We start from the raw sequence: 8,426 nt of genomic DNA on the forward strand, positions 1-8,426 counted from the left end.
TAATAAAAACTATATTTGACAATAATATTCATCATCAAGGTAGCAATTCTGCTGCAGCAAGTGTAATGGGGAGATGAATGGCTGACTACTAACCAGGGTCCCAAATTTAAACACTAGCATACACACCTACGTACAAAAGATGAGAAAGGGATCTTTTACCAACAGCAAAATAAGATAATTCATGGAGTTGTTGTGATCGGGTGGAGTCTTTTGGACAGAAGAAAGATATACTATGGTGGGAAGAAACAAGGTGTCTCAAAATATTGAAGGCCGTGTCAGGGCTGGAGGGCGAGAGTGATGAGAGAGGTGCCGGAGAACATCTGCAGGGGGCAGGTCAGGCAAGGCTTCGAGGTCCATGTAAAGGATGGTGATGTCCGGCCTTAGAGTAATGAAAAGCCACTGAAATGTTGTAAATAGGTGCATGACTTGATCAAATCCGCACCTTGTAAAGGGTACTGTGGTCGTTGTGAAGAGAAATATTTGGGGATGGGGTTGTTAATATGTGAGTTTATGTACTTCCTATCTTTGCCACAGGATCCATAAAATGAGGAGTTTGGAGGGGATGTTTTGAAAGACACCTTTCCATTTGAAATATCCATGTGGGTGGACATTCCTTCAGTGAAGGACTTGTGGCCCAGGCTGCTAGGAGTGTGTTTGGACATTGCCTTGGCTTCAGACAACTCCCTCACCCAAGATAATGCCCAGAGCATGCAACACAACTGATTGACATGGAGTGTGAAGGTCTGGCCATCTTAGCCCAACACAGACCAACTCTCAAGGGCCATCTGAGTTTGAGAGCTTCTGTTGGGCCTGCCTCACAGCTCAACTTCTTCTTCTGTGTACTCCTGTTTTCTTCCCTTCCCTTCCACGGGTGCTGGTTCTAAGGGCACTCTTTAATAAACATCCTTTTCATAAAGCTCTATCTCAAAATTGGTTGCTTTGTGGTGTTATTTATAATAGCCAAGATATGAAAGCAACCCAAGTGCCTATCAATAGACAAGTGGATAAAAAAAAGCTGTGGTACATATATACAATGGAATATTACTTGGCCATGAAAAAGAACATTACCATTTGCAATGGCATGGGTGGACCTAGAGGATATTATGCTAAGTGAAATAAGTCAGTCAGAGAAAGACAAATACCATATGATTTCACTTACATGTGGAATCTAAAGAACAAAATGAATGAATAAACAAAATTGAAACAAACTCATAGATACAGAAAACATACTGATGGTTGCCAGAGGGGAGTAGGTTAAAGGGGGACTGGGTGAAAAGGTGAAGAGATTAAGAAGTACAAATTGGTAGTTACAAAATAGTCACAGGGATGTAAAGTACAGCATAAGGAATATACTGTAATCAATAATATTTTAAGAACTCTCTGTAAGGTGTCAGGTGGATACTTGAATTATCGGGGAAACATTTTGTAAAGTATGATTATCTAACCACTATGCTGCACAACTGAAACTAATTCAAAATAATATTTAAAAATAAAAAGAGCAAAGAGCAAAAAAAAATAAATATTTTGGGGGAACAATTTGCAACACTGTGTTAGTATAATGTGCTGTGACCACCTCCTCTGACTCCATTAACCCTGCGAAAAGAGTTGGTGATAGACACGTTCTTTCTCTCGTTCTCTCTCCCTCTCTTGAGTGTAGGTACCCCCACCCCTTCTTCTGGAGCACACCAGAGCCCTTACATCCTTGCCTTCTTTCTCCTAAGCTCCAAGGGCCCTTCTTTTGCTCATAAAACTTGTTTCATGAGCCAACGCAGCCCAGCTGGCTCACTTCTTCCACAACTCACTTCTTCTACCACTGTATCTTTCTATTTTTTGTTTGTGTTTTTTTTGTTTCTTTCTTTATTAAAACATTTCTTTTTCCTTTTTCTTTTTTGCCACTGTATCTTTCTAAATAAACTTTTGCTTCTATTTGAAAAGAGAGAGAGAGAGAGAGAGAGAGAGAGAGAGAGAGTTAGTGATAGCCAGGAAGGGTATAATTACTATATATGGTTTTAAATTTAAATATAAAGTACATTTCCTTACTGCAAAAGTGTATCTACTCTGGAAAGTTTAGAACATGTAGATATGAAAAAAAGGAAACAAACATCCCATTGTTTGCCTTGATAATTCACTGATTGCTCAAAAATGAACTGATTCCAGCGGTTCTCAACCTGTGGGTCGAGACCCCTTTGGGGGTCGAACGACCCTTTCACAGGGGTCGCCTAAGACCATCCTGCATATCAGATATTTACATTACGATTCATAACAGTAGCAACATTACAGTTATGAAGTAGCAACGAAAATAATTTTATGGTTGGGTCACAACATGAGGAACTGTATTTAAAGGGCCAGAAGGTTGAGAACCACTGGGTTAGACTTATGCCTCCAGAAAGATGGAGCAGATGTATTTTCCCCTATGCCTCTCATTCATACAACTAAAGACCTAGGACATTATATGTAAAATAAACATGAGAAGACTCTGAAAGGTGGGGAGACACAGAGAGACCTACCAGGGACCACAGGAAATGAGGTGGTGAATTCCCTGGGTTTTTCTTTTTTGTCTCATGCATCTCAGACTTGGAGCTGAAGAAGCTGGCAATCCTGAAAAAAAGTCCCAACAAAAACCTTCTCTCTCTAAAGGACCAGGAAAGGAGCAGCCAAAAAGAGGCAGAAAGCTTTCACCCAGTAACTGCTCTACTCCAGCCGAACGTCGCAGAAAAAACAGTGCTCCCCACCCCCACCCAAGCAACCAATAACGTGGAGAGATTTCTGTGATGACTCCAAAACAGGCATGATAATAGTATATTTACTTTTTCTTCGATGGAATTCCACATAGCGATGCAAATGGAGACTTCAACCACAGGAACAGCTACAAGTAATTCAAAAGGGCTTATCTCCCTTTTTGTAGGACTCTAACTCCGTTTTAAGTTCTCCAGCCTGCAAGAAGAGATAACTGGTCTTCAGTGGGGCCTCACTGTCCTTCAGTGGGATGTCACATGTGGGGCACAAATCTTTGATATAAAAGAAAATGTAAACTGAAGATAGTTCTCAAACGCTAGGGTTACTACTGTCCCCTGCTGCTAAGGAATGGCGTAGTAGGCACAAGACACGATGGCAGTGGTTCTCAACCTTGGCTGCACATTAGAATCATCTGGGAATCTTTTTAAGATCCTCATTGGCCCAGAAATCAGAATTTTAAAAAGATTCCCAGGTGATTCTAATGTGCAGCCAAGGTTGTGAACCACTGTTTAGAAGAAAACACAAGGGAAAATCTTCGTGACCATGTGTTAGGCAAAGATGTCTTGGCTAGGACATAAGAAGCATATGAACCATAAAAGAAAACACTGTTAAGAAAATGAAAAGATTAATCACAGATTTATTTTTTTTATTTTAAATATATTTTATTGATTTTTTTACAGAGAGGAAGGGAGAGAGATAGAGAGTTAGAAACATCGATGAGAGAGAAACATCGATCAGCTGCCTCCTGCACATCTCCTACTGGTTATGTGCCCGCAACCCAGGTACATGCCCTTGACCGGAATCGAACCTGGGACCTTTCAGTCCGCAGGCCGACGCTCTATCCACTGAGCCAAACCGGTTTCGGCAGATTTATTTTTTTAATTTTTATTTTTGGTTAATCCTCACTTGATTTTTTCCATTGATTAGAGAGTGAAAGGGAGGGAGGAGAGGGAGGAGGGGGGGAGAGAGGGAGAGAGAGAAACATCGATGTGAAAGACACACATTGGTTGGTTGCCTCCCGCATGTGCCCCTACAGAGGCTGGGGATCAAACCTGCAACTGAGATACACGCCCTTGACCGGAAATGGAACTGGAAACATTTCTGTCTGCAGACCGACGCTCTAACCACTGAGCAAAAGCAGCCAGAGCATCACAGAATTTTTTTAAAGGATAGATTTATTGGGGTATAATTTATATACGGCAAAATGAATGTCAGGTTTATGGTTCTGAGTTTTGATGAATATGTACTTCCATATAACCACCACCACCACCAGAATTAACATAGAATATTTCATTACCCCAAATAAATTCTTTTCTGCCCCTTCTGTGTTCCTTCTTCTCCCTTTAACCCTAGTCCCTAGTAACCAGTGATCTGATAGCTGTTCATGTGCAAAATTTTGTCTTTTTCAGGATGTCATATAAATAGAATCTGACAACATATAGACTTTCATGTCTGGCTTCTTTTTTTCTCTTAGCATAAAACTTTTGAGGTCCATCAGTGTTGATGCATGTATCAAGGGCTTGTCCCTGTTTACAGATGAGGCATATTCCATTGTACGGAGGTACTATAATTCATTTATTCATTCACCAGTTGATGGACATTTGGGCTATTTTCAGTCCTATAAACATCCATATACACATCTTTATATGGACATGTTTTCAGTAACTGCATAGGGATGAAATTGCTGGGCCCTGTAATCGTTACATGTTTAACTACATAAGAAAGCGTCAAGCAGTTTTCTAAAGAGGCTGCATCATGTTTTATTTCTGCCAGCAAACTATGAGAGTTGGTGGCAGCGACCTATCAACATTTCGAATGCTCCATAAGAAGTTTTTGAAAATGAAATCAAAGAATCTTATTTTAATGAGGTAAATTTGAGAACTTTTTATCAGAATAACAATCTTTTCTTTTGAGTGCACCATGCTCTCATAAGCAGCGCACGAATTTATAAATTTGTGACACTTCTCATGAAAATAACCTTTCAAAGAAATCTTTATGTCTGATTTCTTTTTTGTTAATTTGCTGCCTGGGAATAGAATAGATATCTCTGAGTTTCTAAATAAAAATAAAAGTCAGTGGATGGTGAAGAAATGGAAATTAGGAATATATTATTCATTTCCAATCACGGTCACAAATATTTCCAGATTTAAAAAAAACATTTCAATAGTACATAAAATCCAATCTCATTTTTTAAAAATTTATTTTTGACGGTGAGGTTAGAGTCGACATAACTTTAAAAAAAATCTGCTTATCCTTATTTTCTAACCTTTATGGAAGGCATGTAGATAGATGCCTTGTTTAATTTTAAGCGTTAAAAAACAAACAAACACGAAAAGCAGCTACCAGCTCCTACTTTTAGGGGCAGAAAGTAGAGGTACTATCCCACTTTAACGCCCCCTGGTGACGAAGCCACCAAATTGCAGGAAGATGGGGGGGCGGAAAGGAGACGGGGGGGGGGGGGGGGAAGGTCGGGGGAGAAAAATTTTGCGCAGGCCGCCCTAGCGAGCCCAGCGGTGTGAGGCGGGACAAGTCTCGGATAAAGAACAGCTCTTTCAGCCAATAAAGAGACAGCATCATCGACGTCTTCCCGGAAGTTGAGTTTCGCCAGCCGTGGGAGAGGCCGTTACCAGAGTAAACGCAGTTCTGAGGTGAGTGGGCGGCGGCGGTTTGGGGCTCGCTTCGCCACGCGTTTCTCTTCCCGGGACCCCGCGGTTTCGTCGGGGCAGGCTGGGAGTGGGGTGGGGGAGGCCTGGGGCGGGGCGCGCTCGCTCCCTCAGCGCGGCCCCCGCGGCGTGGCTTCCCGGCCGCGCGCGGAGCCCAGGTGGACAGCCCGGCGGGCTGGGGGTGCCTCCGGCCTTGTGGGGAGGCCGGGCCGGGCTGCAGGTTGGGGGACCGAACCGGGGTGGCCTTGGCCAGCCCTCTGGCGACTCCGGCCTCTGTAAAGTGAGAACAGCGTCCCCACCCGACCTCCCGAGGGGCACAGCCCTGAAATGGCTGGACTTCAGGACTTGGGGGTGTGGGGGGGAGGGATCCCGAGCCCCGTGGCCCCGAGACTCCCCTGAGAGGTGGTGAAATGACCCGCCGCAGCCACCTGTGCGGTAGAGGAAGCGGGTCCGTGTGGCTGAGACCTGGCATTGGTGGCACGAACGACCTCCATGGCTATGAAAGGGTGCGTCTAGGACAGCGGTTCGCAACCTGTGGGTCGCGGCCCCTTTGGCGGTCGAACGACCCTTTCACAGGGGTCGCCTAAGACCATAGGGAAACACACATATAATTAGATATTGTTTCTGTGATTAATCACTATGCTTTAATTATGTTCAATTTGTAACAATGAAAATACATCCTGCATATCAGATATTTCCATGACGATTCATAACAGGAGCAAAATTACAGTTATGAAGTAGCAACGAAAATGATTTTATGGTTGGGGGTCACCACAACAGGAGGAACTGTAGTAAAGGGTCCCGGCGTTAGGAAGGTTGAGAACCACTGGTCTAGGAAGTGATGGGTAAATCCGCCTAATTTCCCAGGATGTCGGGGTCCCTGGTAGGGTGTCCTGACTGAAGAGCTGGTGCGGGTGGCTCAGAGGACCCAGGGAGGAGACGAAGTCCTGCTTTCCCTCATGGAGACTTGGGATCCGGACCCTGAACGTGAAGTTAGTGATAGGACTTACCTCAGATTAAGTGAGAGCAGAGAGAAAACCGTGGCACCGGCCGCGAAGTTGGCCTTTGGAAAATGACGACTTAAAAATTGAGGAATGCGCAGGGTGCAGGGAAGCCCACACCGGGACTCACAGCCGGAAAGGCTTGCGTGGGTGAAACCTGGGCTGGTTAACATTTATTTTGAGTCCTGGCCGGTGTTGCTCAGTGGGCAGAGCGTCGGCCTGCGGGCTGAAGGGTCCCGGGTTCCATTCCGCTCAAGGGCACATGCCCCGGTTGCAGGCTCGATTCCCAGTGGGGTGCGTGTAGGAGGCTGCTGATCAATGATTCTCATGGATGTTTCCATCTCTCTCTCCCTCTCCCTTCCTCTCTGACATCAATAAAAATATATCTAAAAAAATTGTTTTGAAGTACCAGATCAGTGCCACTTCTCTGATTCTGGTAATGATGTCGTTAGTAAGAGAACATTCTTGTTTTGGGGGTATGCACTGCAGTATTAGGGGGTAAAGAGATGAGAGACCAATAAGGCAAGTGAGGGGAAATGTTAAAATTTGGAGAATCTGTGAAGAATGTGGAACGTTTGCCCAGGCCAGTGGGCTCAATGGTTAGAGCGTCCACCAGTGCAGGAAGGGTCGCAGGTTCAATTCCCGATCAAGGGCAGGTATCTGGGTTGCAGGTTCAGTCCCCAGCTCCAATGGAGACAACCAATGGATGTCTCCGCGCCACCCCCACCACCACCTTCCGCTCTCTCTCAAAATCAATGGGAAAAATATCCTTGGGTGAGGATTAACAACAACAAAAAGACTATGGAATGTTCTTTCTACTATTCATAAATCTTCTACACATTTAAACACCTAAGCGACCATCTGGCCTTTCGACCGACTGACCGGTAGCTGTGATGCGCACTGACCACCAGTGGCAGATGCTCTGAGAACCAGAGAGGAGGGAGCCTGATTCCAGGGTGTGTCACCTGAGAACCGCCCTCTTGCAATTCAGGATCCCTCAGGGGATGTTGGAGGGCTGGTTTCGGTCCCGCAGGCCAGGCTGAGGGACTCCACTGGTGCACGAATCTGTGGGCCTCTAGTGTTTCTATAAGTCTTAATTTATGTTGAAACTTTTTGTTTTTATTTTTTTATTAAAAAATATTTTTTTTATTTGATTTCAGAGAGGAAAGGAGAGATAGAAATGTCAATGATGAGAGAGAAACATTGATCGGCTGCCTCCTGCACACCCCCCACTGGGGATTGAACCCATAACCCTGGCATGTGCTCTTGCCCAGAATTGAGCCCTTTAGTCTGCAAGCCAATGCTCTATCCATTGAGCCAAATCGAGCAGGGCTGTTAAAATGTTTTAAAGGGTTGATTGTAACTATTTGCAGCTGTCCTAAGTTTGTAACTTAGTGAAACAGTACACAGTGTTTATAACCCTCCTATGCGCTTTCATTCCCTTTTCCTTAATGGCTGTATTGTATTATATAGACTAGCCTATACAGCCCTCATCTATGAAATCATGTATTAATTCCAACTTTTTTTGCTCTTTTCAAACAGGGCTGCATTAAACTTAGGCATTTTTTTGGGTGTACTTGTACCAATTTTATAGGATAAATTTCTATAAATAGAATTATTGGTTCAAAGAATATCAGTATTAAACTTTTTGATACTGCCAAATTAAATTCCAAATATGTATTTGTTTCCTTTCCTATCAGTTGTGTATGAGAATTTCCCACATTATCTGGGGGGGGGGGGGGGGGGGGGGGGCCGGGCTCCCCCCCTAAAAGGTTATCCGTGTGGGGGTCATTAAAGGGAACTTCTGGGGAAGTGGAGGAAAGGAGGCTCCCCCCCCCCGAAAATTCCCCGGAAGGGCCGGGAAGCAAAAAACTGGGTTTAAAAATAAGGTGACCCCCCCTCCCGAAACCTGGAAAAGAGGAGAGTGGTATCTTGCCTGTAATCCCAGACTGCGACAAAAGAAAGAGGTTCCATTTGTTGATATATATGAAAAATATTACAACTCTGGGGGTGTGTAGAAGAAAAG

The 8,426-nt window shown here is 44.2% G+C and overlaps 1 protein-coding gene across 1 annotated transcript in view; it reads left to right on the plus strand.

Moving 5' to 3' along the window:
- The first annotated feature begins 5,297 nt into the window (after positions 1 to 5,297).
- MED7 (mediator complex subunit 7) overlaps positions 5,298 to 8,426 on the plus strand; it is a 6,279-nt gene continuing 3,150 nt past the window's right edge. The window contains exon 1 of the mRNA XM_006089082.3: positions 5,298 to 5,384. The gene's annotated coding sequence lies outside the window, so the exon portion shown is untranslated. The remainder of the gene's footprint in view (positions 5,385 to 8,426) is intronic.

This window comes from Myotis lucifugus, unplaced genomic scaffold, assembly GCF_000147115.1.
Source record: "Myotis lucifugus unplaced genomic scaffold, Myoluc2.0 scaffold_56, whole genome shotgun sequence".
NCBI lineage: Eukaryota > Metazoa > Chordata > Mammalia > Chiroptera > Vespertilionidae > Myotis > Myotis lucifugus.